Source organism: Oncorhynchus masou, chromosome 1, assembly GCF_036934945.1.
Source record: "Oncorhynchus masou masou isolate Uvic2021 chromosome 1, UVic_Omas_1.1, whole genome shotgun sequence".
NCBI classification, from domain to species: domain Eukaryota; kingdom Metazoa; phylum Chordata; class Actinopteri; order Salmoniformes; family Salmonidae; genus Oncorhynchus; species Oncorhynchus masou.
Genome location: NC_088212.1, coordinates 79,341,643 through 79,355,645, shown reverse-complemented (window position 1 = coordinate 79,355,645; position 14,003 = coordinate 79,341,643). Strand labels below are relative to the sequence as shown.

The following is a 14,003-nucleotide window of genomic DNA, read 5'->3' as shown; positions in this document are numbered from 1 at the left end:
GAACTATAACCTAGACTAGTCTGACTGACACAGAACTATAACCTAGACTAGAGTCTGACTGACACAGAACTACCCTAGACTAAGTCTGACTGACACAGAACTATACTCTAGACTAGTCTGACTGACACAGAACTATACCCTAGACTAGTCTGACTGACACAGAACTATACCCTAGACTAGTCTGACTGACACAGAACTATACCCTAGACTAGAGTCTGACTGACACAGAACTATATCCTAGACTAGTCTGACTGACACAGAACTATATCCTAGACTAGTCTGACTGACACAGAACTATACCCTAGACTAGTCTGACTGACACAGAACTATACCCTAGACTGTCTGACTGACACAGAACTATACCCTAGACTAGAGTCTGACTGACACAGAACTATACCCTAGACTAGAGTCTGACTGACACAGAACTATACCCTAGACTAGTCTGACTGACACAGAACTATAACCTAGACTAGTCTGACTGACACAGAACTATACCCTAGACTAGACTGACACAGAACTATACCTAGACTAGACTGACACAGAACTATATCCTAGACTAGTCTGACTGACACAGAACTATACCCTAGACTAGAGTCTGACTGACACAGAAACTATACCCTAGACTAGAGTCTGACTGACACAGAACTATAACCAGAACTAGACTAGTCTGACTGACACAGAGACTACCATACCCTAGACTAGTCTGACTGACACAGAATCTAGACTAGTCTGACTGACACAGAACTATACCCTAGACTAGAGTCTGACTGACACAGAACTATACCCTAGACTAGTCTGACTGACACAGAGAACTATACCCTAGACTAGTCTGACTGACACAGAACTATAACCTAGACTAGTCTGACTGACACAGAACTATACTCCTAGACTAGTCTGACTGACACAGAACTATAGACTACTGACTGACACAGAACTATACCCTAGACTAGTCTGACTGACACAGAACTATACCCTAGACTAGAGTCTGACTGACACAGAACTATACCCTCGACTAGTCTGACTGACACAGAACTATAACCTAGACTAGTCTGACTGACACAGAACTATACCCTAGACTAGTCTGACTGACACAGAACTATAACCTAGACTAGAGTCTGACTGACACAGAACTATAACCGAGACTAGAGACTGACTGACAAAGAACTATACCCTAGACTAGTTTGACTGACACAGAACTATACCCTAGACTAGTCTGACTGACACAGAACTATAACCTAGACTAGTCTGACTGACACAGAACTATACCCTAGACTAGTCTGACTGACTGAACACAGAACTGACTATACAGAACTATAACCTAGACTAGTCTGACTGACACAGAACTAGAACTATACACAGAACTATACCCTAGACTAGTCTGACTGACACAGAACTATACCCTAGACTAGAGTCTGACTGACACAGAACTATACCCTAGACTAGTCTGACTGACACAGAACTATACCCTAGACTAGTCTGACTGACACAGAACTATAACCTAGACTAGTCTGACTGACACAGAACTATACCCTAGACTAGTCTGACTGACACAGAACTATATCCTAGACTAGTCTGACTGACACAGAACTATACCCTAGACTAGTCTGACTGACACAGAACTAAATCCTAGACTAGTCTGACTGACACAGAACTATATCCTAGACTAGTCTGACTGACACAGAACTATACCCTAGACTAGAGTCTGACTGACACAGAACTATACCCTAGACTAGTCTGACTGACACAGAACTATATCCTAGACTAGTCTGACTGACACAGAACTATACCCTAGACTGACTGACACAGAACTATACCCTAGACTAGTTTGACTGACACAGAACTATAACCTAGACTAGTCTGACTGACACAGAACTATAACCTAGACTAGTCTGACTGACACAGAACTATACCCTAGACTAGTCTGACTGACACAGAACTATACCCTAGACTAGAGTCTGACTGACACAGAACTATACCCTAGACTAGTCTGACTGACACAGAACTATACTCTAGACTAGTCTGACTGACACAGAACTATACCCTAGACTAGAGTCTGACTGACACAGAACTATACCCTAGACTAGTCTGACTGACACAGAACTATACCCTAGACTAGTCTGACTGACACAGAACTATACCCTAGACTAGTCTGACTGACACAGAACTACTGACACAGAACTATACCTAGACTAGTCTGACTGACACAGAACTATACCCTAGACTAGTCTGACTGACACAGAACTATACCCTAGACTAGTCTGACTGACACAGAACTATACCCTAGACTATATACCCTAGACTTCTGAGATACTAGTCTGACTGACACAGAACTATACCCTAGACTAGTCTGACTGACACAGAACTATACCCTAGACTAGAGTCTGACTGACACAGAACACAGAACTATAACCTAGACTAGACTATATCCTAGACTAGTCTGACTGACACAGAACTATATCCTAGACTAGTCTGACTGACACAGAACTAAATCCTAGACTAGAGTCTGACTGACACAGAACTATACCCTAGACTAGTCTGACTGACACAGAACTATACCCTAGACTAGTCTGACTGACACAGAACTATAACCTAGACTAGAGTCTGACTGACACAGAACTATACCCTAGACTAGTCTGACTGACACAGAACTATACCCTAGACTAGTCTAGAACTATAACCTGACTGACACTATACTCTAGAGAACTATATACCCTAGACTAGTCTGACTGACACAGAACTATACCAGAACTATACCTAGACTAGTCTGACTGACACAGAACTATACCTGACACAGAACTATATCCTAGACTAGACTCTGACTGACACAGAACTATACCCTAGACTAGTCTGACTGACACAGAACTATAGTCCTAGACTAGACTAGTCTGACTGACACAGAACTATACCCTAGACTAGTCTGACTGACACAGAACTACTATGACCTAGACTAGTCTGACTGACACAGAACTATACTACTGACCTGACTGAGAACTATACCCTAGACTAGTCTGACTGACACAGAACTATTATATCCTCTGACTGACACAGAACTATATCCTAGACTAGTCTGACTGACACAGAACTATATCCTAGACTAGTCTGACTGACACAGAACTATATCCTAGACTAGTCTGACTGACACAGAACTATATCCTAGACTAGTCTGACTGACACAGAACTATATCCTAGACTAGTCTGACTGACACAGAACTATATCCTAGACTAGTCTGACTGACACAGAACTATATCCTAGACTAGTCTGACTGACACAGAACTATACCCTAGACTAGTCTGACTGACACAGAACTATATCCTAGACTAGAGTCTGACTGACACAGAACTATATCCTAGACTAGTCAGACGGACACAGAACTATACCCTACACTTGTCTGACTGACACAGAACTATACCCTACACTTGTCTGACTGACACAGAACCAGTGTCTTCATCCAACACAGTTGGTGACTTGCGACCTTGCTGGTCCCAGACAACAGTCAGAATCTTCTCATCTCTAAGAAAGGCATAGTGAGCATCAGCATCAAAAGAACCCAATAGATGTTCTGGACCCAGATTCACAGAACACTTCTAACACAAAAACATAAGAAGCTTCTTAATAAAGAAAAAAGTTCATAAAACAGTTCGTAAGTGCAATTACTTAACAATATCTTAAGATTTCATTTTTTTCTTACAGACGTCTCAAATATCTTCTTGCGAACTTCTTAACAACCTTCTTAAGATGATTGCCACTAGGCAACCAATCTAGCTAGTAATGACAATCATCCTAGCATATTTCAAACTGAGATTACTGTTCTAAAACATGTTCTTTGGTTGAAATCAACCAATACTGAAAGTTTCATATGAAGTTTTTAAATTAATTTAACATGCTCAATTGCTTTCATTAGCCTAATCTCTCACTGCCCTGAGTTTAAGACAAGAGTTGAGGTATCTTGGAATTTAAAATGTTTCCAAGAAGAGATCCAAGAACATTATTTTCAAGAATCAAATTTCTTCGCAACTTTTTTCTTAGGAAGAAACATAGGAAGAAACTTGAGAACATTTCAAAAAACTTTATTGAGGAATACACATTAAGTAACTTAAGGAAAAAATTGCACTTGAGAATACATTTCTTCTTAACGAGGTTTTGTGAATCTGGGCTCTAGACTCTGGAGTTGTGACTTTTCAGTGGCTAACCATTTATATAACCAATAATGCAAAAGAAAGCAAGAAAACTTCAACATGTCAGCAATCACCAAAGCTGCTTATCCATGAAAAACACTTTGTCACCCTATTAGCTCATTCGGTATGAAAGCCTCTTTGCTAAACTTCTCCTTAAATGAACATTTAAGACTTTATTAAGCAGCATAGAAGTCATGCAGCTTAGACCTCTCTATGGCTCTACCTCGTGTGGTTAGCTGGCAGAGATGCTATTCTGATTAGTGCTGTTCAAAGGCAATGTGTGTGTGTGTAAGAGAAAGTGTTGACAGGATCACAATGTCCTGACAAGTCACCAGAATGTTCTGACAAGGTAGGAAAACAAGATAAAAAATGTATTGTTCAAATGCTGTTTTTGGCTTAAGGGTTAGGTTTAGGGTTTGGGGTTAAGGTTAGTGTTAGGGGATAAGGTTAGGGTTAGGGTTAGGTTAAGGGTAAGAGTTCGTAGGATTTTGAATGGGAATAAAATAGTCCCTGAAAATTCACAAAAACAAGACTGTATGCGTGTACATGCAAGCACAGATTCAAACGCAAGCGAGATAGAACACCTAAATGTGAGTGTGTGTATGTGAGTGAGCATTTGGGTGTGTGTAAGAACACTAGTCAGTTAGCTACAGTAGCTGTCAACACTGGTTAGACTCTCAACGGACACCAGGGTCCACAGCAGAGATGCTGCTAGCCTGCTACTGTACCAACCAACACTAAGGTGGGTACACAACTATACCAGAGCCTTAGGCAGTTAAGTTACATTTGATTTGATACTGTAATACTGTGTATTGTATAATAACTTGGTGTTAGCTTGTCTAGCTCATTTGAACTGATCTGTGATCTGCTTGTATATAGCCTCGTTATTGTTTTTATTGTGTGACCTTTTCCTTTTCTATTTTCTTACTTTTTAACTCTGCTTTGTTGGGAATGGCCTCATAAGTAAGCATTTTACTGTAGTCTACACCAGCTGTATTCGGCGCATGTGACCAATAAACTTTGATTTGACTTGTCCTTACACATTTATAAAGGATGGTGAAGTGCTCAACTAAGTCATTGTGAATATATACTTCATATTTCATAGTTAGAAATGTGTCTACTTAGTCACTGTCTGGACAGTGTTAATAATCATACAAACAACAATGACTGACTGATAAGATGTTAGATTGTGTTTAATGACACTGGGGAAAAGAAGAGGAAGAAGAATTTGTGGATCCAGTTCTGTTTGATATATTGTTTATCAGATTAATTTAATCAGACTAACTGTTTCCTTACCATGTCACACCCTGACCATAGTTTGCTTTGTATGTTTCTATGTTTTGTTTGGTCAGGGTGTGATCTGAGTGGGCATTCTATGTTGGATGTCTAGTTTGTCTGTTTCTGTGTTTGGGCCTGATATGATTCTCAATCAGAGGCAGGTGTTAGTCATTGTCTCTGATTGGGATCCATATTTAGGTAGCCTGTTTTGTGTTGGGTTTTGTGGGTGGTTGTTTCCTGTCTTTGTGTTTGTTGCACCAGATAGGGCTGTTTCGGGTTTTGACACATTAATTGTTTTGCATTATGTTCATGGTGAGTTTACCTATTAAAAAACATGAACTATAACCACGCTGCATTTTGGTCCGCCTCTCCTTCCCAGGAGGAAAGGGGGGTCAATGTAAATTGCCCGGTGGCGATTTTATTCATTGTTTAGCAGTCTTATGGCTTGGGGGTAGAAGCTGTTGAGGAGCCTTTTTGCGCTCCGGTACCGCTTGCCGTGCGGTAGCAGAGAAAACATTCTATAACTTGGGTGACTGGAGTCTCTGATCATTTTATGGGCTTTCCTCTGAAGCCGCCTATTGTATAGGTCCTGGATGGCAGGGAGCTTGGTACCAGTGATGTACTGGATTGTTCGCACTACCCTCTGTAGCGCCATACAGTCAGATGCCGAGCAGTTGCCATAGCAGGCGGTGATGCAAATCTTTAGAACCCTTTGAGGAGCTGGGGACCCATGCCAAATCTTTTCAGTCTCCTGAGAGGGAAAAGGTTTTGTCGTGCCCTCTTCACAACTGTCTTGGTATGTTTGGACCATGATAGTTTGTTGGTGATGTGGACACCAAGGAACTTGAAACTCTCGACTCGCTCCACTACAGCTCCGTCAATGTAATGGGGGCCCGCCTTTTCCTGTAGTCCACGATCAACTCCTTTGTCTTGCTCACATTGCGGTTGAGGTTGTGGTCCTGGGACCACACTGCCAGTTCTCTGACCTCCTCCCTATAGGCAGTCTCATCATTGTCGGTGATCAGGCCTACCACTGTTGTGTTATCAGCAAATTTAATGATGGTGTTGGAATCATGTTTGGCCACGCAGTCGTGGGTGAACAGGGAACACTGGAGTGGACTAAGTAGACACCCCCGAGGGACCCCAGTGTTAAGGATCAGCGTGGCAGATGTGTTGTTGCCTACTCTTACCACCTGGGGGCGGCCTGTCAGGAAGTCCAGGATCCAGTTGCAGAGGGAGGTGTTTAGTTCCCAGAGTCCTTAGCTTAGTGATGAGCTTCGTGGGAACTATGGTGTTGAAAGCTGAGCTGTAGTCAATGAACAGCATTCTCACATACAGTAGGTGTTCCTTTTGTGAGAAAGGGCAGTGCGGAGTACGATTGAGATTGCGTCAACTGTGGATCTGTTGGGGCGGTAAGCAAATTGGAGTGGGTCTAGGGTGTCCGGGAGGATGCTGTTGATGTGAGCCATGACCAGTCTTTCAAAGCACTTCATGGCTACCGACGTGAGTGCCACGGGGCGGTAATCATTTAGGCAGGTTATCTTCACTTCCTTGGGTACAGGGACTGTGGTGGTCTGCTTGAAACATGGTGGTATTACAGACTCAGTCAGGGAGAGGTTGAAAATGTCAGCGAAGACACTTAACAGTTGATCCGGGCATGCTTTGAGTGCACGTCCTGGTAATCCGTCTGGCCCAGGGGCTTTGTGAATGTGGACCTGTTTAAAGGTTTTGTTTACATTGGCTACCGAGAGCGTTATCACACTGTCATCCAGAACAGCTGGTGCTCTCGTGCATGCTTCAGTGTACTTTGCCTCAAAGTGAGCATAAAAGGGATTTAGCTCGTCTGGTAGGCTCGTGTCACTGGGCAGCTCGCGTCTGGGTTTCCCTTTGTAATCTGCTATGGAGATGAAGATATACTGATTGAGAGGACTGAAGTGGGATTGTAGATATTTTTGATATATACATAAATTGTTCAATTACTGTCATCTAAAAAATAAAGACAATTATATCTAAATTCACAAGTAATATTCTTCAGAATTCTGAATGACTGAAGTATTTTTCATCCCAGTTAATTTTTCTTCAAGGTTTTAAGAACATCTTGAGCTACCTCAGAGAAAGTTATTTAATGGACTGTTCCATTTTGTTGTTATTATCTACCCTCATCCCTTTTTTTCCTGGAAAAAAAACTTTTTTCTGCGACAACAATAGGCCATCATTAACTATAGTGGTGTTTTTCATGAACAACAGCAGCTGCCCAGTAGAGCAGAGGAATGCTACCCCGCTGTGCTGAGGCGCTGTGTGCTAGCTTTGATGTGTGCTAACGATGGAGAACGGCGTAGAAGGAGGGTGGTTAGGATTACAGTAGGTTATGGTTAGTAGACGGTGATTACAGCACAACAGTGAGGGGCAGAGGAGCACTGTACAGTACAGATGTAGGATCTTCACCAGCTACAGCAGAAAAATAATCCTGCAGCAACAGGAAATGTGAATTATTATGTGGATTATAATTCATGAACATTCTTGTAGGGGTTGATACCTTTTTCTTTAGGGCAAATTTCAAAGTGGAAATTATAAACTTTAGAAGCCTTTTTAAAACTCAAATACACTATAGGTTTGCTGTGCAGGAAAATGATCAGAAACAAAAGAGTGATCAAATTAATCCTACATCTGTACAGAGGAGGGGGGCCACCAATTGGAAAATTGGCACAAAAGCTGGATCCAGAAACAACAACAGGTGGACATTCTTTGGATACAGGTATAACAAGGCAAAGTGACAAATAGATACAACATAATTGCACATCAGGTCATGACTTTCTTCAGAGAGTTGTGTTAGGTAGGTGTTGTTTTTGTGCATGCTGTTAATTCCTCAAGTCAAGCTATTATACAATACAGTGACACTCTCCTGAAGACTTGGGGTTAGTCCCAAATTGCATCCGATTCCCTGTATGGTGCACTACTTTGATCAGAGCCCAAAGGGTTCATTCAATAAGGTGCCATTTGGGACCCAATATTTGAGGACTGTTTGTCTTTCAACAGAAGCTAATACACTGTAGCAGCCCAATCAGGAGAGAGGGGATTCATTGTTACCGGGCAAGCTAGAGGCTGTGGAAAACACACAGTCATTCCCTACATAAAGGACTGCCAACTCCCACTTTAAAATAGCCCAGTTTGTTGTTACATGTCTCTCATAGCTTTAACCCCAGGGGCTCTAGTAGAATAATACAGCTAACCCTACCCTACCAGCAGTGCTATGCTATAGCCACTCAGGGAGACAACTGTAGCTGTAGCTCGTGGGGTTGTGTCCTAAAATGGTACCCTATCCCTATAATAGTACACTACTTTTGACCAGAGCCCTATGGGGAACACAGGGTAATGTGTAAGCCACTTTGGACAGCAGAGCAGAATACACCCATGAACACTCTATATGGCATTATTTGTATGTCGTTTTCTCAGTCTAAAATCATATGTTTAACAGTTCTAAATACAGGAGCTTAGTCACCACTTCTATCAACGGAAGCATTGATGTGATGGGAAGTAAAAAATTGCCGGTTGTGAGAAAATATTGTCATGTAACATGAATGTATAGAAGAAATGTATAGTGGAAAGTCCCCTAATCAACACAGCCAACTAGCCATCCTTATTCTACTACAAATCAGTAACTGACACCGGTCTGCAAGCCATCCTTTACACTTCAGCTTCCCTTCATGATACATTCTTCTGACTGACTCTTTATCTGTCACTGGTCTCAGGGTTCAAATTAGCAGTCCAGCTGTCCAGAGCCCATCGGTCATCACTCAGTCCACACACACAGAATCAGCTGTCTGCAGAGTGGATCTCTATGAGGTTCAGACTATCTATGAAGCATGTGGGACATAATGACAGGAACGGACACTGTTCTCCTGAAGACAGGCTGGGAATGACAGGAACGGACACTGTTCTCCTGAAGACAGGCTGGGAATGACAGGAACGGACACTGTTCCCCTGAAGACAGGCTGGGAATGACAGGAACGGACACTGTTCCCCTGAAGACAGGCTGGGAATGACAGGAACGGACACTGTTCTCCTGAAGACAGGCTGGGAATGACCCCTGAAGACAGGCTGGGAATGACAGGAACGGACACTGTTCTCCTGAAGACAGGCTGGGAATGACAGGAACGGACACTGTTCTCCCTGAAGACAGGCTGGGAATGACAGGAACGGACACTGTTCCCCTGAAGACAGGCTGGGAATGACAGGAACGGACACTGTTCTCCTGAAGACAGGCTGGGAATGACAGGAACGGACACTGTTCTCCTGAAGACAGGCTGGGAATGACAGGAACGGACACTGTTCTCCTGAAGACAGGCTGGGAATGACAGGAACGGACACTGTTCTGAAGACCTGGGAATGACAGGAACGGACACTGAAGACAGGCTGGGAATGACAGGAACGGACACTGTTCTCCTGAAGACAGGCTGGGAATGACAGGAACGGACACTGTTCTCCTGAAGACAGGCTGGGAATGACAGGAACGGACACTGTTCTCCTGAAGACAGGCTGGGAATGACAGGAACGGACACTGTTCTCCTGAAGACAGGCTGGGAATGACAGGAACGGACACTGTTCTCCTGAAGACAGGCTGGGAATGACAGGAACGGACACTGTTCCCTGAAGACAGGCTGGGAATGACAGGAACGGACACTGTTCTCCTGAAGACAGGCTGGGAATGACAGGAACGGACACTGTTCCCCTGAAGACAGGCTGGGAATGACAGGAACGGACACTGTTCCCCTGAAGACAGGCTGGGAATGACAGGAACGGACACTGTTCTCCTGAAGACAGGCTGGGAATGACAGGAACGGACACTGTTCTCCTGAAGACAGGCTGGGAATGACAGGGACACTGTTCCCCTGAAGACAGGCTGGGAATGACAGGAACGGACACTGTTCTCCTGAAGACAGGCTGGGAATGACAGGAACGGACACTGTTCTCCTGAAGACAGGCTGGGAATGACAGGAACGGACACTGTTCTCCTGAAGACAGGCTGGGAATGACAGGAACGGACACTGTTCTCCTGAAGACAGGCTGGGAATGACAGGAACGGACACTGTTCTCCTGAAGACAGGCTGGGAATGAATGACAGGAACGGACACTGTTCCCTGAAGACAGGCTGGGAATGACAGGAACGGACACTGTTCTCCTGAAGACAGGCTGGGAATGACAGGAACGGACACTGTTCTCCTGAAGACAGGCTGGGAATGACAGGAACGGACACTGTTCCCCTGAAGACAGGCTGGGAATGACAGGAACGGACACTGTTCTCCTGAAGACAGGCTGGGAATGACAGGAACGGACACTGTTCTCCTGAAGACAGGCTGGGAATGACAGGAACGGACACTGTTCTCCTGAAGACAGGCTGGGAATGACAGGAACGGACACTGTTCTCCTGAAGACAGGCTGGGAATGACAGGAACGGACACTGTTCTCCTGAAGACAGGCTGGGAATGACAGGAACGGACACTGTTCCCCTGAAGACAGGCTGGGAATGACAGGAACGGACACTGTTCTCCTGAAGACAGGCTGGGAATGACAGGAACGGACACTGTTCTCCTGAAGACAGGCTGGGAATGACAGGAACGGACACTGTTCTCCTGAAGACAGGCTGGGAATGACAGGAACGGACACTGTTCCCCTGAAGACAGGCTGGGAATGACAGGAACGGACACTGTTCTCCTGAAGACAGGCTGGGAATGACAGGAACGGACACTGTTCTCCTGAAGACAGGCTGGGAATGACAGGAACGGACACTGTTCCCCTGAAGACAGGCTGGGAATGACAGGAACTGGACACTGTTCCCCTGAAGACAGGCTGGGAATGACAGGAACGGACACTGTTCTCCTGAAGACAGGCTGGGAATGACAGGAACGGACACTGTTCCCCTGAAGACAGGCTGGGAATGACAGGAACGGACACTGTTCTCCTGAAGACAGGCTGGGAAGACCCAGGAAGCAAAACAATGATTCTCCCCTCACGTAATCTACTGTTCTGTTCTGTACTATACAGTTCAGTGTGAGGCCAACTGTTTTCTGTATAGAAGACAAAACTAAAGATTCCTTCAATAGTGGATTAGATTACAGCAAGGCAACAATACTGTAGGACATGATGATAATGCTGATGCAGACATTCACTCAGACACACTCTCACACACATTCACTCAGACACACTCACTCACAAACATTCACTCAGACACACTCTCTCACACACATTCACTCAGACACACTCTCACACACATTCACTCAGACACACTCTCACACACATTCACTCAGACACACTCTCTCACACACATTCACTCAGACACACTCTCTCACACACATTCACTCAGACACTCTCTCACACACATTCACTCAGACACACTCTCTCACACACATTCACTCAGACACACTCTCTCACACACATTCACTCAGACACACTCTCTCACACACATTCACTCAGACACACTCTCTCACACACATTCACTCAGACACACTCTCTCACACACATTCACTCAGACACACTCTCTCACACACATTCACTCAGACACACTCTCACACACATTCACTCAGACACACTCTCTCACACACATTCACTCAGACACTCTCTCTCTCACACATTCACTCAAACACACAATTTCACACACACAAATTCTCACAACTAATTCGGTCATGTGCAAATGCAGCCTTGCCAGATATTGTACAGTGGATAAACTGACTGGCTGACTGACTAGAACTGACTGACTCCTAGCTAGCTACCACTCTAGTGGAAGGCTTCTCTGGCACAATGGCCACAGTGTGTAGTCCAGTCCAGACCAGCTCTGGAGAGAGCAGGGCGATCAGCCTGGAACAGAGTTAGCACTGTGACTGTGGCTGTCTCCCTCCTCTCCTCCAGCCTCTCTACCCAACCATACCAGACTCACACACCTCTTCCCTCCATCACACCATCTATGATAGCCTCCTTTACTTCAACAATCTCCTCCCTCACTTCACCTCACCAACAACTCCTCCTTTTCCTACAAACACATACGCAACACTCCACCCAAGATAATAATATACATTTTTACTACTTCCTAGTCATCTGTTTCCATCTCACTTCCTAGATGTTATTCTTCCTGTCAGTGGGAAATGGTGACATAGCTCTCTCTCTCTCTCTCTGAAAGACAGAGAGAGAGATTAAGAGGAAGAAGAAGGGGAGAGTTCACAGTCATCTCAAAACAGGCATGTGCAGAAAGAGAGCGCTCAACAGGCTTGGAGAACCATTCCAGGTCATTTCATGCCATCAGCTGTTTTATTAATTCAGGAGCCCCTCTTATGGACAAAACATGAACTGCCAGTGATAACACATAACAGCTGGGTTTTTGCAAACTGGGTTAAATTGAGGTTGCCCGTGAACACTAGATTGTGAGCACTAGATTATGAGCACTAGATTGTGAACACTAGATTTGCTTTGTTTTACTTTGTATTTCAGTTTGTTCCCAGGCCAAAATCCAACAAAACAAGCCATGAATGAATTCCATAAATTCCAGGAATATAGAGGAGACTTTAGGCAAAGATGTCCCATAATTCCAGGGTGTTTTTTGACTATGATGATGATATCAGTCCTGTGGTCTTGTGGAGAATATCTCTACGGCATAGGTTCCCGCCACATGCAGGGACACAGTCACAAAGACGTGCCCCACAAACGTACACACACACGCTTTCTCCCTGCCCACGCATTCTCCCCGCCCACCCATTCTTCCCGCCCACGCATTCTCCCCGCCCACGCATTCTCCCCGCCCACGCATTCTCCCCGCCCACCCATTCTCCCCGCCCACGCTTGCTCCCCGCCCACCCATTCTCCCCGCCCACGCTTTCTCCCCGCCCACGCATTCTCCCCACCCACGCATTCTCCCCACCCACGCATTCTCCCCGCCCACGCTTTCTCCCCGCCCACGCTTTCTCCCTGCCCACCCATTCTCCCTGCCCATAAAACTGCTCAACTAATAGTAACTATCTTGGAAACAATAGTAATAAATTCCAGGCCAGAACATTGAGCTCCCACTTCCTCTATAACTCAGTACTGTGTACACGCCCTGTGATGGAGGTGTATTCACTACCCTGGCAGTAATGGATGGAAGGCCATGCAGGGGTAGGTCTGTGTGCCCGGCTGGCCAGCCTGTGATGGGGGTGTATTTATTACACTGGCAGTAATGGATGGAAGGCCAGGCAGGGGTAGGTCTGTGTGCCCGGCTGGCCAGCCTGTGATGGTGGTGTATTCATTACCCTGGCAGTAATGGATGGAAGGCCAGGCAGGGGTAGGTCTGTGTGCCTGGCTGGCCAGCCTGTGATGGTGGTGTATTCATTACCCTGGCAGTAATGGATGGAAGGCCAGGCAGGGGTAGGTCTGTGTGCCTGGCTGGCCAGCCTGTGATGGGGGTGTATTCATTACCCTGGCAGTAATGGATGGAAGGCCAGGCAGGGGTAGGTCTGTGTGCCCGGCTGGCCAGCCTGTGATGGGGGTGTATTCACTACCCTGGCAGTAATGGATGGAAGGCCAGG

The 14,003-nt window shown here is 45.2% G+C and overlaps 1 protein-coding gene across 1 annotated transcript in view; it reads right to left on the bottom strand.

The window, feature by feature from the left end:
- LOC135551275 (solute carrier family 12 member 4-like) overlaps window positions 1-14,003 on the bottom strand; it is a 67,614-nt gene that overhangs the window by 49,341 nt on the left and 4,270 nt on the right.